This window comes from Calidris pugnax, unplaced genomic scaffold, assembly GCF_001431845.1.
Source record: "Calidris pugnax isolate Ruff unplaced genomic scaffold, ASM143184v1 scaffold13, whole genome shotgun sequence".
NCBI classification, from domain to species: domain Eukaryota; kingdom Metazoa; phylum Chordata; class Aves; order Charadriiformes; family Scolopacidae; genus Calidris; species Calidris pugnax.
This window is the reverse complement of record NW_015090810.1, coordinates 17624823-17648650: the sequence shown is the minus strand read 5'-3', so window position 1 is coordinate 17648650 and position 23828 is coordinate 17624823. Positions and strand designations below refer to the sequence as shown.

The 23828-nt window shown below is 39.8% G+C and overlaps 1 protein-coding gene across 1 annotated transcript in view; it reads right to left on the bottom strand.

The window, feature by feature from the left end:
• PIEZO2 (piezo-type mechanosensitive ion channel component 2) overlaps positions 1 to 23828 on the bottom strand; it is a 309432-nt gene that overhangs the window by 284783 nt on the left and 821 nt on the right. The window lies entirely within an intron of this gene.

Here is a 23828-nt window from a genome sequence, read left to right as displayed (position 1 = left end):
ATAGCCTGCATAATGTAAGAGCCAGACATCTGACAGCTCTACGGGTGATGCCTTGCTCTTATTCAGCCACTCTGCAGCAATATATTTTACTGGTATTTTTATTGCCAGCATGATAATTTAAGTCTGGTGAAAAGCTCTTCTGGCCAAATAGAGAAGACAGGGCTGAATTAGCTCAACCCATTGACTACATAATTTAAAAAAAAAAATAAAATATCGCTAGCTGGAAAAAACTCTGGGTGGAGATCCCCAATTAAAATTGGGCACAAAAGACAACAAAATAATAAAGACAAAATCATATACATGGGGGTGGGGGAAACTTAAGAAGATGTCTAACCTGTTTAAACCAAGAGGCAAAATAATGTCTACTCTTGATACTGGAAGACTTAATGAACAAAGTTTATTTAGTAGGCAAAGCTTCTAATCAGCTCATCAATCAGGAAAAGTAGCATAAGCAGCGAAGAGCAATTATATAGGGAAAAGAGAAAATAAAAGGAGAACACCTTCAGCCTCTTTTGGATTCTATGCAAAATCTTAAAAACAGCTCTGAAGGGAAGAAAAACCGACACAGAAATGAGTAAAACTTAAGTGCAGGTTTATGAAAACCAAACCTACATAATATTGTTCTTAACCAGTCTAGACAACTGCAGTAAGCCTTTGTTTCTATTTCAGCTTCACTAAAGTGACTGATAATATATTACATGGGAAATGATTTAAAACATGGATTAAAAGTATAAAATGGAAGTGGCTAAAGAAGTGATCTGAGTAATGCTGGAAGTACTTTCCAGCTGCAGAAAGGTCATTAGCAGAGTTCCTCAAGGACAGATCTTGGCATGGGCCCTGCTATTTTTTTAGTTGACTTGGCAATTAAAATATGAGTGATAATGAAGCTTGCTAATGACACAGAGCTGGGAGGTACAGTCAATATGAAAGAAAACCAGCCTCCCAGAAGAACTGCATGATCCTGAGGACTGAAAGAACAGGAATGGGATTACATTCAGTAACACCAAAAGGAATTACTACATACTTAATACCAACAAAGCAAGCTGGTGTCAATGTGGCTGGGTGGTTATAAACAACAGTGTTTGCTCTATTAGCAGATCTAAAAAACCCAGTGTGACAGAGCTACACTGGAAGAGAGTGTAACTTCAGTGGTACAGGAAATAGGTATGCAATTATACCAATCATTGGTAAAACCTCATCTAGGCAGACACGTACAAGTTTTAGTTATCCTTCTTCATTCAAAAGTAAGGCAGAGGATTAGTAAAACATTTCAGGAACAATAAGAGAGTTCAAATTGTTTAGTCAAACGAAAGACAGAAAATACTAAGTGTCTATAAACATGTAACAGGCAGGAGAATAAAGCCAGAAGTGAACAGGGAACAAAAGCTATTCATGCTAAAGAAATATATTTTTGCACCACAATAAAAAAAGGCACAGGTTGACTATGAAGAAATTGTCATTGGGCGTTAACAGGGTTCTACCCTTGCAAAAGTGATGGAAGGCCTGGAACAGCATTCCCAAGCAACCTGGGAGAAGAGCAAACAGAAGTGTGATTTTAAAGTGGAGTTTGGTATGCTTGTGTGGAGACCATATGTTGCCTCAGCCTGTGGTGGCAGAACACATTTATGAATCAGAAGGTCCCTAAAGAAACCAGCCCTGTGCCTGGTCTAGTTCAAACATACCTAAGAATGCACAAAGATGGGCTATCACAAAGTACATCTTAAGCAAAGCGCTGATAGGCAAGCTAACATAAAACAACAGATAACAGACTTTAGGGAACACATGTAGATAGGTGAAGGAGAGAAAAAGAGTTTTGGTTTTTTTGGGTTTTCTGTTTTGTTTTGTTTTTTTTTTTCCTTTTTTGGAAATAAGATGGGCTGATGTTTCACCACAGAAAGTCTCTCTAAGTGTACCGGGTTATCATGGCTCTGTTTATAGTACCCTTGTTTGCAGTAGTTCCTGGCACTTCATGCATTTTTCATAGCTGTTTCTTGTTAATATATACTGTATTCCTTGGAGTGCCAACAAAAAGGGCACTTAGTTGCTACTAGCATTTTGCAACTATTTTAACAACAAAACAAGTAGCAAGAACAGCACTTTCTTAAAGTCTTACAAGACTACAACTTGCTTGTGGTGAGAGAAACATGACAACTTAACAGCATCCCAAAAGAACAGATGTAAATACAACCTTCAGTGCCTAGACACTGAGCCACTGATAACTGTAAGGGTTTTTAAAAGCAGATTTCCTTACTAGTGCACACAAACATACAAGCAGTTCTATGCACATCCGTTAAAACATGTTAATATCATGTTTCTGTGAGCAAACCCAGTTATTATACACAAGCAAATGCCAATCTGCATGCGTAATCTGGTATCTGGCCTCAGAATTACTCTTTTGTCTATACAAAACTGGTATTTACAGAAGCAGGAATCCAAAAAATTGATACAGCAGTGAAGGAGGCACTCTGACCCTGCAGACAGTTTGTTATGAGGCACTTTTAACAAGCAAATCTGAAGATCCATTACTCCATTTACATAAATGCTTCCCTTTCAAAGCTTTGTCTCTTCTTCCTGTCAAATCAATAAATGGCTTCTGTCCCACTTAGTGACTCCCCCCGTGCACTCACTTTCATGTTCTCCCCTCTCAGCTTCAGTATAAATTTACCTTTTCCTCCACATGTCTGGTCCCTCCCTGTATACTTTTCCTGTCATCACAGAAAGGCAAAATTCCTCCTTCCTTTCACAGGCTGCAGCCTTCTCCATCAGAAGAAATGGAGTAACAGCTAGTTCATCTACTGTCAGATACCTTCGATCAAATCAGGATGTATAAGATACATGATTTAGTACTTTCTAAAAAATTGTGATTCCTTTTTCACTTCTAAGCTGTGTTTGGCTTAAGCATAAATTCAGTTTGAGGTTTTGCATGGATCAAATCAAAGCAACGTGTTTACAGAAAACTGTTCTAATCAGCCTACGCAAGCAGTCAAAGTTCTGCTCAGGGGACAGCTACAAAGAAAAGAGGAGGGAAAAAAAAATAATCAACAATTTCTAGCAAAGACTTAGCTTCCCAGTGGAGACAAGGCTAAGGAGTCCCAAGAGCATTGCAGCCATAGCTACAATGGTTTATCTCATTTCAGTACTTCACAACTGTCCAGATAAACATGTTCCGTTTTTCAAAAACAGTGACACACAAGACTCTCAAAGCAAATAAGCGTTTAAAAATTCTGCAGGTTTTCTCCCTCCCTGAGATCACTGAAATAAATCCACCTTCAGGTTTTCCCTTAAAATGTTCATCTTTTTAAAAAACTAGAAATGAGAAGGCAAAGTTAAGTTACTATTTTGAAATACTATTAAAAAATCCTTATAATAAAACATAGAGACAGTCAGTGAAACAGAGGACCCAAGAAACAACCAACTATTCTCTCTCTGAACAAAAAAATGTAGATGTCAATAAATTAATCTCCAACTTTTAAAAAAGTCTGTAAGAATCAAAGTGCAGGCCTGTATTAAATTCAAATAGATCCAGTGATATAATATGAAACACAGAACAAACACGCTTGCGTGAATCCTTTCTGTCAGTGTATGACAGCACCACTTAATTATTTTTACATGTCCTGGAAGAAGAAACTTAAAGACCTAGTTGCTGCAATAGTACAATAAGGTCATAACCCAGTGAGCCATGAGATGACTAAAATAATGTTCCCAAGAAAAATCAAATTTCCTGAAAAATACAAGAATCTAGTTCATTTGTAAAAAGTATCCTTTTGTGATCGTGACACTGTTTTTCTTTTTCAAGTTGTTACAAAGCATAAGAAAGAACATAGTCCTCTTAAATTAAAAAATAAAACACCATTCAGAGACATAAGACAAAAATGAGCAGACTCTTCCCTGGGCAAGCAAACCACCAAACACCATTACTGGCTGACTGAGGCTGATAAGACTGACCATGATTTTAACGAAGCAGAGAGCCACTGACTCATTAAACGAGAATGTATTTCACGCTGAATTCTGCCGAATTCAGAACTCGCTGCACCCACCAACCTTGGGTTCACTGTGAAATACAGTTAAGACAGAAGAACAGGAAACATCCCCACCGCCCTAAGCAGCAAACCATGACAACTCAAACGGCCTCCACGCGCGAGTGATGGAAGAGGGAAGCAAAGGAGCTAGGATCTCTCTGCACTGAGGATGCAGCGGGGGTTGTCATGTTTGTGATATCCAGCATCCCCTCAGCATTGGCAGGAAGGCAGCTTTCCCGAGTGTATTCCAGCAGCCTCAAGGACCCCAGGGCTCGGGCTGGAGGAGTATCTCTGCACTGGGAGAGCAAGCTTTCATCTCTGCTGAGCTGATAGTCATGCACATCATCTCCACAAGTGCTCATCCCAAGATGAGCCTGCACCCCCAAGACCCTGCACATGCTGAGGGACCACCATCCTTGCTGGTGACCCAACACAGCCACCCCACTCCATATAACACTGGGACCATGTCTCAGAGACCGCATCCAGCCCAAAACAGAATCATAGTATACCGTATACATAGTATACACAGTATATCTGGTCCGACCTTTCTTGGCGAAAGCACAGTCTAGACAAGAGGGCCCAGCACCTTGTCCATCTGAATCTTTAAAGTGTCCAATGTTGGGAAATCCACCACTTCCATGGGGAGAGCACTACAGTGACTGATTGTTCTCATTGTGAAAAATTTTCCTCTGGTGTCCAATTGGACAAGTTACTTCCCCAGCTGGAATCTCCCCAAGAGTAACTCAGCACTACAGTGACTGATTGTTCTCATTGTGTCCAATTGGACAAGTTACTTCCCCAGTTGGAATCTCCCCAAGAGTAACTTGTATCCATCATGCCACGTCTTTTCCATATGACTCCTTGTAAAAAGGGAGTCTCCATCTTCTTTGTAGGTACTCTTTAAATACTGGAACATGGTGACAGGGTCTCCCCTAAGCCTTCTGTTCTCAAGGCTGAAAAAACACAGTTCTCAGCCATTCCTTTGATCATCTTAGTGGCCCTTCTCTGGACCCTCTCCAGCCTGTCCACTTCTTTTTTGTATAGTGGGGACCAAAACTGAACACAGTATTCCAGGTGTGGCCTGACAAGTACTGAGTGGGATAGTGACTTCTTTATCTCCGATGCCGTTGCTGATGCAACTGTTGGCTTCCTTTGCCACTGCAACACACTGTTCACTCATATTGAGCTTGTTGTCCACAAGGACCCCCAGGTCCACAGAGCTGCTCCCCAGCCAGGTAGATCCCAGGCTGTGCTGCACTCCTGGATTATGTTTTTTCAGGTGCAAGACCTGACACTTGTCCTTGATGAACTTCATAAAGCTCTTGTTAGCCTACTCTTCCAGCATATCCAGGTCCTCCTACAGGGTGCCTCTCCCTTCCAAAGTGTCCATTGTCTCACTCAGATTGGTATCATCAGCAAACTTTGTCAGGGTACACTTGATCACAGAATTACATGAGGTTGGAAGGGACCTGTGGAGATCAGCTAGTCCAACCCTAGTTGGACTATCTAGTTCTCATTCTCTGTACTTTCACCTCTCAAACTCTATTTGCCTTCTTTCATATTTTTTGCTTAACTGCCTTTATCTGCCTGCCTTTGAATCCCTCATAAAATGGGCTTAAAATACTCTGAAACATAATCTCATAGCAATCACAATATTATATAATTGTCTTGCTCATTAATGATTCTCTATTGTGACATTCAGCAGGTCAGTAATTTTTTGTAAATTTACATTTCTTCAAGCGTAACTCAATTTGCTTCCAATGAAGGTGATTGTTTTTCTGAAGTCACACCAACATGATCCCTATAAGCCTCACTCTTTCAGAAAAAATGGCAAGCTCAGAAGCAGACCAGCTCCCACACGAGGGCATGTGGTCTCTAAAGGGGACACACAAAGTGGCAACACAGTTACAGCTTTAGATGAATATTTATTCTTCTGAAATCTGTCCAAAAAAACTGTCATCCATCTCGGTACTTTGATCCATCTCAGTTCTTTACAAGAGCCTCACACAGAAAAATTGTTACACATACATAAATATGATTAACTTCTGTATACATTAACAGCAAGGAAAATCATGCATAATACTTTTCTAAGTACTGGACACTTTACTATTTATCAACATCTACAGTAACATCCACCACAGAAAACTGGATGAGGCATTTGCCCTGCTCAATCTCTTCAGGCAAAGTTGAGTAATTATGTTTCCTCATTTTGTGAAAATGATTAAGTAAACTTTGTAACACAAACAGAAGGATCAGCCGGTGCACAATAGCACTGGAAGCATAAAAGTATCTGTAACCCCACACAACTGAGCAAAATAACACAGGATTTCACTGTCCACTAAGGAAATCTGTTTATCTTTAGCTGAAAGAGTTCAATTCCATCCACCAGGCACTTTAAATGTACTTTCAACTGCCTCCTGTGTGTGTCCACATACCCTCTGGTTATGTAAAAAAGAAAACCATTCCCACCACTAGACCTGAACTTTTAATATTCCACTCTTATTTCAGAGAGACTTTCCAGACCCTTTCTCTCTAATGCCACATGGGAGAATAATGCAGGGTAACACTCTTCAACCTACCAATTCTAGTACTGGACCAAACATTTATTAATACCTCTGCTACAGATTTATAGCATTTACCACAAAAGGAAATAAGATCACTTCTTGCAGGAAAACTAGGTACATCTACATTCTCGTACATCTACATTCTCGTATATTTGAAAGCCAATTTACTTCACTACAACATATTAAGGAATTCAGTAACGCCATGAAGACAATGTAATCATCCAGATATTCCATTATTACTGTACAAAAGATGTAACTGGACTTCCCTCCGCAAAGTTTTGTTCTTCATAAGAGAAACAGTGCAATCACCATCCCAGCCAATAAAGTAGGCGGTTTATCTGGTGATGTTTCCACAAGCACTGTAAGAAAAACAAACCAAAAGCCCTTCTGAAAGATTTTAACAGACAAAATCACTCACAGGTCGATAAGAGGTATCTTTGGAAAGAAACACACTCTCCTCCTCACATTAATTCTCACGTATGTTTGCAGCAGACACTAGCCGACCGGGCAGACCAGACAAATATATTCCTCGTATCATTGTGAACATATTTATCCTCTCTACAATTTAATAGCTCGTTTCGTCCCACAGCAAACTAGCTCTTTGGATTAGGGTTTGCTAACACCTCCATACACAGAGATCCTTTGAATGTTAATTCCTTCCATTTCTACTTCCTAGGATGCCAGCAAAAAAAAAGTGTCATGTGTATCATAGTTCTCAGTTCTAGTTGTGTCTCTTACTGGTATCTAATGAATAGCATACCTTAGTTAAATTGTTAAGTTTATATCATGTTTCATGCTCACATCCAATTCATACAATTAAGTTTTCTCAAATTATTTCTTTTTTGGTCCTAGCACCAACTGCAATTTTCTAGTGTCCATTAAAAGTAACTACTTTCAAGTTAACAGAACTCCATCACAAACCTAAGAAAAAACTTAAGGCTAAGCCCAACTCTTTCTCCTGCCTGTTAAACAGCTACAAAGGATCCTGATTCCTCTTATAAGAAGCATAATTTAAATTATTAGGATGTAATTATTTGATATTACTACTTTCAGTAATTCTGACTCAACAAAACCAGTCCTATCGCATCTTTGCTATAATTATTTTTAAATTATAAGACAGTTCAGTTAGCACTACCCATTCTATGTTTGACTAACGTTATTTCCAAAAAAAGAAGAGAGACTGTTACTGCAGGATGCTGACCACTCAAAACTCACAAGAAATCAATACAAGATACAAAGATTCAAATACAACAAGGTCAAGGCCATCACAACACTTTTTATTATGTTACCTCTACCTTATTAGTAATTGATCTTTAGAAGCAATCTAAATACATAATGAGCTTAATTTTACTATAATAGAAAACTGACAGACAGAGAGCTGGGGCGAACTGCAATGCAATCTTCCCACAGTTACCAGCAAAAACACATAAAGGAAAGCACAAAAGAGGATATTAAATGATGGAGGCAATTTGCTTGTGTTTTTGTTCAGACCACTCCACCTCCCTGAGGGCCCTGAATCTGTTATTCTGGATACAACCAGACAGGAACCGCTAAAAAAAAAAAGAAAATGAAAAAGAAGAAGGAAAAAAAAGTTAACAGCAAAGGCTACTCTGCCAGTCTAAGGAATCTTTTCTCCTTTTTCCTAAGGAAAGATGGTGATGCTACAGCCTGTGGCAGTGGTCCTTGAAGGGCAATGTTTTCTACCAGGGATTTTGATAAAGAACAACATGAAACAAACAACTTAACTCTGATGTGATAACAACAGCTCCGCAAACAACACTGATAGTATCTTCTCCTGTAGTTTTACTAACCACTTCATGAAAGACACTCTCCTTCTCTTGTGCCCAAGACTGCGTTCCTATTATCTTCTTCTCGGCTGTTTGTGCATACCCATGACATCATTAATTTATTGACATCATTTGTGGTCATACACTAACCACAGACCACTACTGCTGACTTTGAGGCTGAATCTCAGATATTTCTTATTTTAAGTATAAGAACAGATACAAATGTATTAGATATTTGTATATATATAATATATATTATAATTATACTATTATTATATTATAATATATTTGATATTTTGTATTAGATACAAATATACCTCAGGTATGAAGGGAATGACAAGCTGCTGGTTAGTTATCTCAAGTTACATAACAGCAACAATAGCAGTTTCTAATTTTGTTTTACATCTTCCTCTGATTTGCTCTACTTTATTACGTTATTAAGATGAGATAGCATGTTATATGTTATCTAATCCATGGAATGATGACACTGGCCTTTTTGACTAACCTTCTGGCACTGTCAGCACTTGTTCTTGGACAATTGCCTAAGGAATCATCACTTTTTTAAAATAAGTAAATAAATAAATAAGAGATAGAATGAAATTAAAAAAGCCATTCGTATCATGCATTAAAGAATCCGCTGACCTGAAAGGTGATATTTTAAAATCAGTTAAGCAACCAATGTGCACCAATCCTAGCTGCCAACACCAACATGTCAAAGAATAAAACTGTATCAGTTCTAGTTAAAAAATAAAAGTTACTAACAGAATGAATTACCTGAGCACATTTTAAATGCACCATCTCAAGAAAAAAAAAAAAAGTGGCATATTGTAGTCCCAATATGTGAAAATACCATATGTTTACCTTGATTTACCTAACTACCTTTAGTAGTAATACAAGTTTGTAAAATGCTATTCTGCAACGTGCTCTTTCTCCCCACCTATGCAAGATTCGACTCACTCCGTACGCACAGATGTGGGATGCAAACAGGAAACTTATCAGCTCTGATTTGCTAAACAGGATGGGTATTCCCAGGCAAGCATGATTCAGTAAATTACACAGAGTCTGGCAATTCTGAGAGTCAGCGCATCTTCTTTAGCTCTTTCTCTACTCCCACATGCCAGGAGAGAGATACTCACTACTTGCTAGAATATCAGAAATATTTGAACGTACAATCTTTATGAAACACTAAAGCTAAAATTACCAACATTTCTAGACTAATTTTTAAAACACACACTATCTTGATATTTCCCTGTACGCAAAAATATACCTTTTAAATGTTTTCTATTTAGAAATGAGGGAGGTCTCACAATAAAACACCAGTTTGAGATACGGATGAAACAGGCTGCAAAATTAGGCAACAAAACAAAAAGAACAATTGAGTGTGATGCTGCTGCAATGATCTTCTTGGATGACACAGTACATATTTTATGTGTAGTGTTGCACAGAGGGTGGTGGTAATCTTTCGAAGAAGGGAAAGAAGAACAGATGAAGACAGTGAAAAATGCAAATACTAAGCTACAGGAAAAGATGAGGACACTTCCCACAATTGCAGCAGTTTAAAGCACAAGTAGCCCTCAGAAAAGTCATCTGGGTGGCTACGAGTATACTACATCAGTTGTTGTTTTCCGTGCTGAAATCATCTGTTGCCTAAGGGCAGATGTGTACAGAACAGGGAAAAAACAGTAGTCGCGTGTGACTTGTGAGATGAGTAACTCGCCTTCTCTCAAACACAGGCTGGCTACGCGACACGCAACCAACACTCCAACTATTCATACGGCTAAACTGCAACTCCTCCCATGCTTCTTGTAGAATGAAAGAGAATTTCCCATATACTGTGAGCTGACCCTGCAAAGGCAGCACAGTTAACTAAACACTACAGGCAAAGAAATAAATACATCTTGACATTTTCATGCAAAAAAAAATTTGGAAACAATTCATTCTTCTGGATCTATGAAACCCAGATTCTGTGAATGACTAGCACCAAATATTTCATATATTCAAAATGCAAGCCAGCTTTTCAAATACTTGTTTCAAGATTGCAACCCAACAGTAAAATAACTACTGCTAAAAGCAATTTGTCAATACTACATGAGATGGAGATCATCTAGGAGAAAAGAATGCAATACAGAAACATTCAGAACTTATTTTTTTTTCCCTGTGGTTTTAAAACAAATTATCTGCCAGTGATTTGTAGAATAACAAAAAATACTGACTAATTAAAAATATTCAAGTATGTGAGCATGATTGCCGGGAAAATAATGCCAATAATTTACTGGCTAGTTAGCCCCTTAGAGAATGCCAGCATTGGACAGTTCTTGATATTGAGAAGAAATGGTGTAGGTCTCGCATTAATTCATCATTCTGTTCATTGTAAGTCAATGACAGATGACTGTGCCAATGTAATAGAATAACATTCATTAATAATCAGCACTTCTAGCTGAGAAACGCAAGGCTGACCTTTTTGAGCCACTGGATCACAGCCGCTGTTAAGACACAGCAAATCAGAACACGCCCTACAGATACTGGCCGTGGCTATATGTCTTAATTTATTTTTAAAGCAAAGAAAGGAAAATTGGACTTTCTGAGAGAGATTTGAGGTACCAGTGAGTTTAGAGAAAGACTGAAGAAACAGTTCCTCACAGCAGGATTTTCAAGACCCGCTGCTACAGTTTAGAACCAAAACCCAAAGCCAAAACCAGGACATCTTGAAGAACATACTTCAGCATATACTTTCATGTGAGGAGAGTGCAGGATTTACTGTAAAGACTAAATACTTTGGTTCTTAAAACAAAAACGAGACAGAAAAATTCCTACAAGTTCTGCCTGGGCACCAATGCTAACTGCTCAGATACAACATCCAATATTAATTTATTTTTACTTTTGATCTTCTGATTATAGTTTAGAAGTTCTGGTCAGGTTTGTGGTTGGTTTTTTTAAAGGAACAGTAAAAACGGTCAGTGTATGAGAAAGCATGAGAAATTTTCTCAAACTCAAACAAGGTGAAAAAGTTTTTGATCAGATCTTCCTTGTGGCTTCCAATGTAAGCTATGGGGCTGTACGAACAGCAGCATAGCCAAGGGAAGCAATTATTTCCCTTTACTCAGACCTCGTTAAACCACATCTGGAGTACCAGTGGAGACCTCAGGGGTCGATACTGGGACCAGTGCTGTTTAACATCTTTGTCAGCAACACAGACAGTGGGATAGAGTGCACACCCAGCAAGTTTGTCGATGACACCAAACTGTGTGGTGTGGCTGATATGCTGGAGAGAAGGGATGCCATCCAGAGGGACCTGGACAGGCCTTGAGAGGTGGGCCCATGCAAACCTCATGAAGTTCAACCAGGCCAGGTAGAAGGTCTTTCACGAGTCACAGCAATCCCAAGCATAAATACAGGCTGGGCAGAGAATGGATTGAGAGCAGCCCTGAGGACTTGGGGGTGTTGGTGGATGAGAACCTCAATGTGAGCCGGCAATGTGTGCTCCCAGCCCAGAAAGCCAACCACATCCTGGGTCACACATCAAAAGAAGTGTGGCCAGCAGGTGATTCTGCCCCTCTACACTGTTCTCATGAGAACCCACCCAGAGTACTGAGTCCAGCTCTGGAGCCCCCAACATAAGAAGGACATGGAACTATTGGAATGGGTCCAGCAGAGGGCTACAAAGATGATCAGAGGGCTGGAGCACCTCTCCTAATAAGACAGGCTGAGAGTCAGGGTTGTTCAGCCTGGAGAAGAGAAGGCTCCAGGGAGACCTTATAGCAGCCTTCCACTACCCAAAGGAAGCCTACAGGAGAGATAGGGAGGGATTCTTTATCAGGAAGTGCAATCATGGGACAAGAGGTGACAGTTTTAAACTGAAAAAGGGTAGATTTAGATTAGATATTAGAAAAAAATTCTTTACTGTGAGGGTGATGAGATACTGGAACAGGCTGTCCAAAGAAGTTGTGGATGCCCCATCCCTGAAGATGTTCAAGACCAGGCCAGATGGGGCTTTGAGAAACCTGGTCTAGTGGAAGATGACCCTGCCCATAGAAGCATCTGGAAATAGATGATCATTAAGGTCCCTTCCAACCCAAACCATTTTATGATTCTATACCACATACAATTTTGTCTCCCCTCGGGACGAGAAATATGTTGATAAACTTTAACAAGTCCAGGGGAGGGTCCATAAGACAGTTGGAGCTGGAGCTTAAAGTTCCATGAGGAGAGGTGGAAGGACCAGGAGTCACTCAGCTCTGAGATGCAACAGCTTCAGGGGCACCTCACAGTAGCACCCCAACACCTAAGGGAAGGTTATAGAAAAGACAGAGCCAGGCTTTTTACAAAGGTGCATACTGAGAGACAATGGCCACAAACTGAAGTCAGGAGGATATAAGGGGGGAATTAAAAACCATACTAACTACTGTGAGGCTAACTAAACACTGGAAGAGGTTGCAGACCTCTGCTCCCAGAGACATTCAAAACCCAACAGGAAGAAGCCCTGAGCGACCACATTTAAATTCAGCATTGCATCAAGCAGAAGACTGGAAAAGAGACCTCCTGAAGTGCCTTCCAGCCTGGGGTGCTATGAAGAGGGAAACACAGAGACGAACCAGAGTCCATCTTGTAATCACCCCAGAAACCTTGCAGGGGAGCAGCCAACCTCAGCTGCTTCAAAAGCATGTATGAGAAACCCGAACTGAGTAACTATGGAATTACTCGTCCCACAGAACGTTATTCTTTCTGCTGAAAACAGATGCTAGTGTCATTGACTTAGCTATCCCATCCTTCTAGGTTTTTTTTAAACAACTGCTACATTCTTATTTCAGTGTATTTCAACAATGACTAACATGCATTAATTATGCAGGCAGGATACTCTGATAATGAGACTTTCTCGTTCCTTCCAGTTTGTGTAGCATCGGAACAATCGTACTACTTTTCCATTTCAAGGGCAACAGGAAAACAGCTTCCTCCACAGAGGGAAGAAACAAACGGAATTCCCCCAAATACAGTAACAGTAAATACAGGCAGGAAAGAACTCGGTATCCTTCTTCTGCAGTTCCAACAGCTTCATCCTCCAGGGCGCATTAATGACCGTTTGGGACCTTCTGTCATTTCCTTACTATTGCCAGTACAGCTCATCACCGAGCACCCAAGTTGTAGGAAACAAGATTGATTTATTGCCTCTTTTCTGCATTTTAATGTGGACTTCTTCCCTTCCTGTAGGAAAGGAACAACTTAAATGGTTAGGCCAACCTTCCTTTCTAGACCCTCAAAATGACACCATGGGGGTGTCTTATACCCCTCAGTACATCTGCATGCTATGATAAAAATCTAGATCACGGGAGTGGCTTATTGAAGCTGCCAGAAGTTGCAGTGGCTTATTTCACATAAGATTATTGTATCTTAAAGCAACTGTTGCTTAAAATTGCAGTGGTACAACAAACTGCAAGGATCTTTTAAAATACACATAAAAAGAGTATGCTTGCTTTTACTTTCAGCAAATTAACAAGAAACATATTTACAGAGGTCTTCAAGCAGCTGTGATATTGGCGGATGGCAATGAAAAGCTGTGAGAAACAGGTTTTGATGTTTATGTACACTAATGGCCATGATGACTGAGTTTGTTGACTCAGTTCAATGAGAACAAATGGCTGACAGGTTAAACACCACAGAAGGGCATTTTAAGATGCATTGTATCAACGAAATTGTATACATACACAGTATTTCTTGTATAATATGTTGCCTCAGAGTATATACATAGACATTGCATTTCAAGGTCAAACAAATCAAAAGATCAGAACCTGGGGAGAAAAGCTGTACTGGGTCGAAGAAGTGTAAAATATGGCAAATTTTCTCAGACTAGGGACTTCTCTCCTGACAAAGGCATCACTTGCAGAAGAGCAATGGAAAACAAATGTCACTGAATGCTAATCCTTCTAAATATTACAGGGCCCAACGTTCAGAGCAACCAGCCATTAAAGAAGGAGATGAAGTCAATTACTGGATTTATTTCAAAAGGAGGTGGGAGTACATTTAAGCATTGTGTGGTACAGAGTAAATATGACTTGTGTGGCTGACAAGATTTTTCTCCTCCATCCATTGTGCTTTTTTCTGTGCTGTATCTTAGGGAATATGAAGGTCGTTTCGTCTTAAGAGTAAGTAAAGAGTGAAGTTCTGAGCTGTACAATCTCACATAAGGAAGACTTTCAAACAAATGACAGGCCCCTCAAGGAGCACGAAGGGAAATGCATTTTCATAGTAATATAGACACAGACATTATTGCCCAACAAAGATCAAAAGTCCTGACCAATGTACCATATGGTAAGAAGAGCATGGAAGCTTAGGAAAAGAAAGATGTGTCACATCAGGCAGGAAGAAGAAGCACATTTATCATCGAAGTAAATCACAAGGAGTTCCCCTGATCAACAAATGTATGAAAACTGTTAATTAAAAAAAAAAAAATCTTTAAAACCTTCCCCTGATCAACAAATGTATGAAAACTGTTAATTAAAAAAAAAAAAAAATCTTTAAAACCCTATATAGAGAGGCTTTTGTTCTATTCTGTCATAAGATGAAACCTGAACAGACTTCAGAAGAAAACAATGAACAAGGTGAGAGAAAATGTGACATCAAAATCTATATACAGGTTTATAAGAAAAAACATCGTGAAAAGCATGAACTATGGAGATTAAGGTCTTTCCAGTTGAAACCTATTTTCACAAAGAAATGAACAGACACGGTACCACACTGGGGTTGTTTTGGTTTTTTCTCAATTGCACACTGAAATGATGGAAGAAAGTGCTAAACGTGATTATCTTTACCAGAAGCTGTTTTCAAGAACAGAGCAATGGGGTTTCATCCAAAGCATTTTTTTTTAAAAAAGCCGGTTATTGATTTCCTTGCAATTTATAGAAAATAAGCTATGGAAGTGGTATTTATTATTTACATAGCACTATACTGCAAATACACATGCCTAGCATTTAGCTAACAAATACAAGAGAAGGGTCATACTTCACAGATCTTTGTTTTCTAAATTAAACACTGATTTGACAGGTGTTAAATGTCTAGAGAAGAAAGAAGGAAGAGGAAGAATCAAAAGGATCGTGTAGCTTCTCTAGCTGGTGGCACATGTATCACAACAGAATTTCTTACCTGAAGAACATAATTTTGATTTTTGATTTTGATACAGAAACATAAAATTATTGCCATCAAAGAAAATGTTTATATTATCAATGACTCATGAAAAAACATAGAAAGTAACTATAATTCCATGTTGCAACTGAAAGTGTGCTCCTAAAAGATGTCCTGTAATACATGTCCCAGAAAGTCTGGTCTGACAAATTTTCAAAAAGTTAAAACATGTAGTTTCTTTTAGGTTGTTGTCTTGTGCAAGTGGGTATAAGTATGAACCTGTGTCAAAAAAATGTGGTGTTAATAAGGAGTGCAATAGGACAGGTCTTTAGAATTCTAAGTACTCAGCAAAGGACCAATGAATTGAAACCCATTTTAGCAATCACATTACAGCTATTAATACTGTTTAACAATACTTTCATAGAAGTAAGCCAACAAAGTGACAACATGAGCAATATTTATTTATGGCGGTAAAATTTTCTACATAAATTGGGATTTGTGGAGACAAACTTCCCTCACTTGCCTTTGGCTTATGAATTAATCTATTCTCAGTGACCAGGAAACTGCTCTTCTGAAAGCTGTTGTAAAAAGCCACAAGTATAACAAGAGAAGAAAAACACAACACAAACAGGCGCAGCCACTATGCAAACATTTGGCATGTTCTAGACATTTTCCAATATATAAGCATGTATTAAAACAAAATTAAAAGTAAATGCCACTGTACTTGCTTGCTAGAAGTTAGTAGGTGATTCCCTAGACAAGCAAATCAACAGTATCAGTGATACATAATGCTGTAATCAGCATCACAGATTACAGCTAGAGATTCATCAGTTTGGAGAAAGGCTTAATTTCAGATCACAAGGGGTACACCGGCTATCTCTTTCACTGATCATTCCTTTCTGAGCCTTTGCAACCTCAATCTGCATTTAACAAAAGCTAAACTAAGGTTAAAGGCTAAACATATACTGGCAAATTGGAATGCACGACTGCTAGCAAAAGGAGTTCACTGTTCCTCAAATTACCCAGGAGCTAATTTCTCTAACAGCAGGCCTTTCACAGAAAAAAAAAAACCCAAACATCAGCATACAGTTTACTGAGTGGTATTAGCACAGCTAGGGAAAAGACAGCACTTGTTTAGCACCTCTTTACCCACACAGGGTTTTGCATCCCTCAGCACAGTAAGAATTCGGAACACATCCCCTTATCTGTTACGGAAATAATTTTCTGTCTCCCACACAACTTCCGAACAAGGAGCAGAATTGATCCTCACTCTAATACCACTTAAATACTTCAGTTATAAGTTATGGTTCTGTCAAGCTACATTAACAAATTAGTGGCTGGGAAACAGTAGACAGAGTATGTAATGTCTGCAATCCCGTGCTTTATAATATTTTGCTAAAAAGGGAGTGATTAGTGTATCACTCACAAACACACAGACTCACTTTAAATTTTACTTCATTTCCAAAAGAACTTCCAAACTGAAGACTACATGAATGAGCTCAAAGAAGTACTACACTGCACTCTCTAATGTTTCAAATTGTAGAAGTATAGTCTCCTAAAACTCTTTATTTATGGCGAAGGCAGATTTCCATAATCCTCATCCCTTTCTCTTCAGAACCAGACAATTGATAGGGAACGCAGAGCTGTTAATTTCTACAGTTAATCTTAATGGTTGATTTTATGCCTTGCAAATGTTATTCTAAAGTGTTAGAGTAAATAGAACACTAGACTGTTGTTGATTTAAGTGATTATACATACTTTTTCCCATCCAAAGGATTATTTACTAAGGCAACAAGCTGAAAACAAATTAAAGAGTACTCCTTTTTATTCACGGCGGAGTTCACCCACGGAATTCATCGCTACAGGATATTACCAAAGCTAACACTGCAGCTCGAAATTAAAGACATAAAAGAAATTAAGATACAGAATAGCAACCTTAATGTGACATTCAGGTTTTACAACTGCCTACTCAAGACAGGAAATGGACAGGTACAACTCTCAGGAGAAGAGGAGAAGTGCATTAGTTCAACCACATCCTGAATGTAATGCATCAAAGGATACGCTTCTAACAAACGCACCAAAATAAGGATATTATACAACTCAACTTTAGGAGGTCTTTTGGGTTTTTTTTAATATTCAAAATCTTAAGCTGGTTTATCTGACAAAATAACCTCCAGTATACCAGTTTCTCTAAGTACGACAGTCAGAAGACTCCATCACTCATTCCTGCCAGCAACCTGCACTTTTTCTGAAAACTTCTTATCTGCACACTGGCAGCTCCTGACCTGCTTAGCTTCAGAGATCTATCGAGATGACAGCACGAAGACCTGTGATCACCACAAAAGTAATGCCAGAGAAAACTTTTACCCTAGAAAACAAACCTGGACTGATTTAGTTACAAATACTGATCAATCTGCTGCAGCACAGAAAAAAACCAAACAAACCCAAAAGAACAACTATACAGCCTTTTACTAGCTTAGCAGGTCATACTTCACTATCTTTAGAACTGCCTAAAGGTATTACAAAGGCTTGTAAAAGCTACTTGACTACACAGACTCTTTTGCTAATTAGCACTTCCTAACATCATTCTTCACAATAGAAAGCAAACAGGCTGTTTCTTGGAGTGCTGCAGTCCAACATGAGAAAGTAGTTACTGATGTTCTTCAAGAGAAACACTACCCTCGAAATAAGATGCTTCAGCTTCACAAGGGCTATCATTTTAATGTGAAAAGAGAAAAGAGATGTCAAGAAGAAAAGCTGGAGTTAAAACATCCACAGCGTTACATTCAAGTGAAAAAGATTTTGTTATGAAGGAGCACATCATTTGAAGCCCCTCTCATTTAATGATATTCCCTTCCAAGGGTCCTTCCAGCAGTGCCAACCACTCTGGTTTGCTTTTGCCAGCATTTCCAACTCCGCAACTCCAGTAGACATACTGGTAAAGCTGCACCACAGAATTATTTTAGTGCTTTAGTGGTTAAAACTGTTGCACTCCGTCCCCCCAGCCTGCTGTCAAAGAATTTTTGTTTCCCACATTTCTGGACTTCTGGTAAACTACCTGAAATGAAAGAGCTTTGTGGCTACATATGTACAGGTGCAATAATAGTACCATTCTTCTCCTTGACCTCCCTCAGAAATATCCCCAGAAAAAATGAGTTATCTGTTCCCAAAATACATATAGGCCTGTCATTTCATGCTATGATTTGACTGCTCCGATTAAAAAAACAGATATATGGCTCAGTGTTGTACCTGCAGTTTAAAAGACAGAGAGGGAATTTCATGCATGACATGATTTGCAACTGATACCCGTGAGCTCCAGCACTACAAATAAAGGATTCAAAAGCTTTCCAGTTCCTACAGTCACCAGGCAAATGGTCCACTTTCTCCAAGTAACTCTCTCCAATCAGTTCCCTCCCGCTGATTTCCATTCCCAAGTTCAATACTGTCTGTGGAACAAGTTACCTTCCGGGCAAGGCCTAAGCCTTGCAAATTTATAGCTTCTGGCTTTATCTCATCTTAACCATGAAGTGGATTCAAACCACTTAACAGAACAGTTAGGATAAATAAGCAGAGATGGTAAGAGCTTAAGGAGAGACGTTTTATTCCCAATTTTTTGTGGGATGCATCTTTTAAATAGAGCTTCCCAGCCTGCGTGCTAGGGGGAGGCAGAGGCAGCCAACCTGAGATGGCTATTACAGAAGAGATGGAGCACCGCGCCTGCAGGCAACTGCTGCCTCCCCAAAACACTTTTCTCTGGATCCTAATTGACCTAAGATAGAAGCCACAGAGATTGAGATGACGTTTGCTTTTTGTGCTCAAGAAAATCTAACCCTGTGCCTACAACCTTGGAAAATGTTGCTCCGGCAAGGTTGTATCTATTTATTCCCCTTGATACCTTTCACCTGCTCCCATTTAACTGGGCAAAACTTCCTTTAATAAAAGAAGCCAGATAAATTTCTGAAACATTTGAATAGGGAAAGGAAACCTAACAGCCATTTTAAGATCTCTTCTGCAAACTGGCATTCAAGTTTGGTTGATGGCTTTTTTTAGCACGCTACTCATTAAGGGGTTCCTAGACTTTTTGTTGCTGTGACTAACATTTTTATGAGTGTTCTGGGACAACAACAGAGTTTTAAAATGTAACAGGAAGTCTATGTGAATCTCCCTCATGCTGGTCCCCATCATCTTCTCAGTACATCATAATAAATGTTCTCCAGCTCCACTATAACAAACAAAAACAAAAAAAAGATTTGAAAAAAAAAAAGTTCAACCTTTCTTTGCATTCTTTTCAGTAACTAACCAATTTTAAGAGCATAACAAGCAGCGCTCTCGCAGACTATTGTGAAATTTATCTCAACTTTAAATATATGTCAGTTTTTAAATATGTATATATACACACATATCCACTCATATATACTGTCATATGCAATGTCACTACACAAATTGCCCTCTAGTATGCATCACAACTTGCTTTGTCATCGCCTTAACAACACCTGTACAGACAGGCGCATAAAAATCATTCAGCTGCCTGAAAATTACAACAAAATGTCATATTGTACCATCATTTCTAAATAGCTACCTCCAGTGAAATCAACAACATTGACTGCATGGCATCATTCACTGCCTCCACAGACTTGCCTTAATATTTCAGAGTCATCCAACTTATTCTATCTACAGAAAATGTGATTAGTAATAATTCAAAACATCAAAACTATATATAGAGAGGTATTGGATTCAGAAATAATCTTTAAAACTCATAATTTTAACGGCATTTTAATACCTGCTAACACAGCAACGCAGACACTTCTCCTCCAAAGTTTTCATCAATATGTGTTAATTTGGGGATAAAAGTCAAAGAGTACCCAAGCATGCTGGAATCTACCTTTTCCTTCCAAGGCAGAACAAGGACCTCAGTCCGGCTGAGGCACTTCCAACAATTGAAAATACATGTTTTTGAAAATACTGTGTATGCTTCAAAAAATATTCTCTGTAACACATCGTTTATATCCTGAAGAGATAATCATTCCGATTCATTCAATATCATTCTGATGAATCACAGTCACTGAAAGGAGAAATAAAAGTAACTCCCACTATTTACCAGGAGTTCAAAGACTTGGCTTGAAGAAACAAGTGAAAACTTCCAATATCTGAACTCTGTCACCTATAAAAAACTCTGAAGGATTTTCGTTCTACCTGTCACCACTTATCAAACACTGAGACCTGTGCTTGCCCTCTCAAAAAAACCCTAACTTTCTAGAAGTTCCTACAATTCTTACTTCATCTGGGTCAAAATTCAGGAGTTGAGAAAGCAAGTGTACCTTCTCGGAAGCACCTGGGCCAGGCAGCTACCTCGCTGAAGCCAATTTGCTGGTAACACACAATCCAGCAGCATCAGTCAAAAACCAGAGAAAGCTGTTCTCTCTCTGCAGTTTTTTCCCAGCACCCCGTTTGAAAATAATAATATTTTGCTTAAAAGAAAACTAATGAATTGTGCGTGAAGTAAAACAATTGGAAGCAGAATAATTAAAAATTGTTATGAAGTGATGTAAACCGCAACTTTGTGGTTCAAGTTTTTATAAACCAAAGAAAGCAATTAGCAAAAGATTGTTCTGATGCTTTACGTCAGAGAGACAAATCACATTGTGTGTGTTTCAAGTTCATATGAGTAACAAGAAAAGACAGGTTCATGCCGAGGCTCAAGCTTGAAAAAACAAAACACAAAAAAGCCCACTTCCCACCACCAGTGCCAAAAGCTCCCTCTCCTCCATTTTATTATTTGTTTTTTCAGCATTGTACTACTATGATACAGGAAAATATCACATTGCAGTAATCTCACTTAAAAAAAAATAACAGCAACAGCAGATCCAACTCTGTCTGTCTTATTACAAAACACAGTCCCTTATTTTCAAGGAATTTTCACATTACCGTGAGCTATCATTTAAGCTCTAGGCTCACATCAGACTGAACATAAGATTTTATCATGAAAATAATATGATGGTGGATCAACTTTGAAGTTATAAGCCTACAATCAGCTTTTCAATCTCCTAAGTCTTTTATTTGTACATGTTAAATTTCCTGCCTTCGGCAGGCACCCAAGACGTGCCAGTCTTGAGCTTTAAATGCATACATCTAGGCTTACCTGCACAAGATTACATTTTTTAGTGCTACAGATCTGATCCTAAAAAATTCTTATAAGCAATTGTGTTTTCTCAGTTACGTGGTACTAATCAATGCTTGGAAAGTATTTCATACCAGTAAAGGTAACTACCATTACTATTTAGTTTTACTTACTTTTAAAATAAAGTATTCAAAGTATTAAGGATTTAAAGCATTAACCGTTTTTAAAGTATTTAAAGAACCACCCTTCAGCTTAGCAGATATGTTATTTTTAACAAGTTCACCACAGCTGCCATTGCCCTCCACACACCTCATCAGGGCTCTCCAACCTTGTCACTTTCTACTCTTAGAAACAGCAAAGTAAATTATACCACAATAAGAAACTACATTAATCTATCCAGCCTTTTAAAACTCACACATGCAGGGATTCTGAACCAAAAGAACAACTCCGTATTTCCACCCTTTTGGTGCTGCCAGACACATTTACTGCTCAGACAGGGGTAGGAGACACCAGGCATCACTCTGCGTCCTCATGGCAGCTTTTCAGCTGCGGATGTAACCTCACTGTAAGTCACATAAAAAACCATCACTCTGATATATGAACTCTAAAAAGCCTTTTTCCAGAAGCCCATGAAACACTTCCCTGATGCTTTGGAAAGGAGGAGAGCATTGGCTGAGGGATAACTCAGGTGCAGACACAGGAAAAGTGGAGAAGTGAAGCAGGCTGAACTAGGTTTCACCCTAGTGAGGACTCCGCTAACAGCTTGTAAAGGGGAAAAGAATAACACCTACAGATGTAGTAAATTAAGGTAAAAGATGTTTGTTCATTTACTGATTCCTTTCTCAAATCCAACCGAACAAGACCACTATGTCCAAAACCAGAAACACTGCAGTGGGACTTCTTTTTCATCCTCAGTACGGGAAGTCCCTCCTTCAGGTTTTTTATTTCGATTAATCTTCAGATGAATAAGATTTATGACCATAAGCAATTCATGACAACATCAGTTCTCATCTGTGGAGATATTACTGCAATGCGAAAGTACCTCTGCATTACTAAATATCAGGAAACAGTACAGCAAAACAATTTTATCTGAACTTGTTTTGATACTGAAAGAGTTTGTCAAGAACCATGGTGAGCACCTGAAAGAACAAAACCTCCACTATTTCAATATCACAGCTAGACAGGTAGATATTATGCGATTAGGAGTAGTACAAATAAATTCCACCTGAACACAACCATCTTCTAGAATCTTCCCTTCTTCCCATGTGTCTTTCCAGCAAATTCACCCTCATCCAAAATCCAAACATGTTTCACTAGACTAAAGAGAACATAGACGGGACCCATCAGGTTTCAAACAAGGGGTACCATATTCCCAACCCTGGCATTGAAAGATCTGCCTGGTACCACCACCCTTTGGCCTTGAGGACAACCTGCCACCTGCCACATCCACCACCACCCAGCTCCTTTGCACACAGTGCTCCCACACACCAGCCACCGAGGCACTGACACCCGGTCACACTGGGATGGCCTCAAAGCAGGTGGGGACCCTCACCTGCTGCCATGGGCCTGGGGAACCGTGGCCTCTCCAGCCCCAGCCACCAAGCACAGGGTGACAGGCTTTGGAAAGGTTGGAAAGTGGGTGCAGGCACTGGTGGTGGGCTGAAAAGCTGCCTTCATCTCACCCTTTGCAGAACCCCGCTCACAGCACCCACCACGCCACCTCAACCAAAGCAATGGGGGAAAAAAAGTGCATTTTCCCTGCCCGTCCATGAAAACAAGAGGGGCTGCACGCTGTGAGGCACCGGGGAGCAACCTGGGTCCCACATGCCTCTGGCGGGCTGGGGTCCGTGTCCTCCTTCCCAGAGGAGCAGTGGGATGCTGTGGAGGGTACCTGGAGGCAGACCGTCGGGCACCTCCGGGCAGGGCAGAGGGAAGATACCGAGATGGAGCGGGGTTGGCCAGGCCACCACGGGGCTTGCCAAGGGCAAAGCCCCGGGAAGGCTGCGGGCCGGGAAGGGGCTGCTGATGACCGGGACCGGCCCGGGAGCTCCGCGGCGGCCGCGCAAGGTACGGCCGGCGCTGCTCCGCCGCCCGCGGAAGACGCGCGGCGTGGGGCCGACTCCCGAGAGGTTGCTTTCCGCGCCCTGCGGAAAGTGGGCACCATCCCCGGCCCCCGCTTTCTCTCCCCCCGCCCTCCGCAACCCCGGCTTTCGAGGCGAGCCCGCCG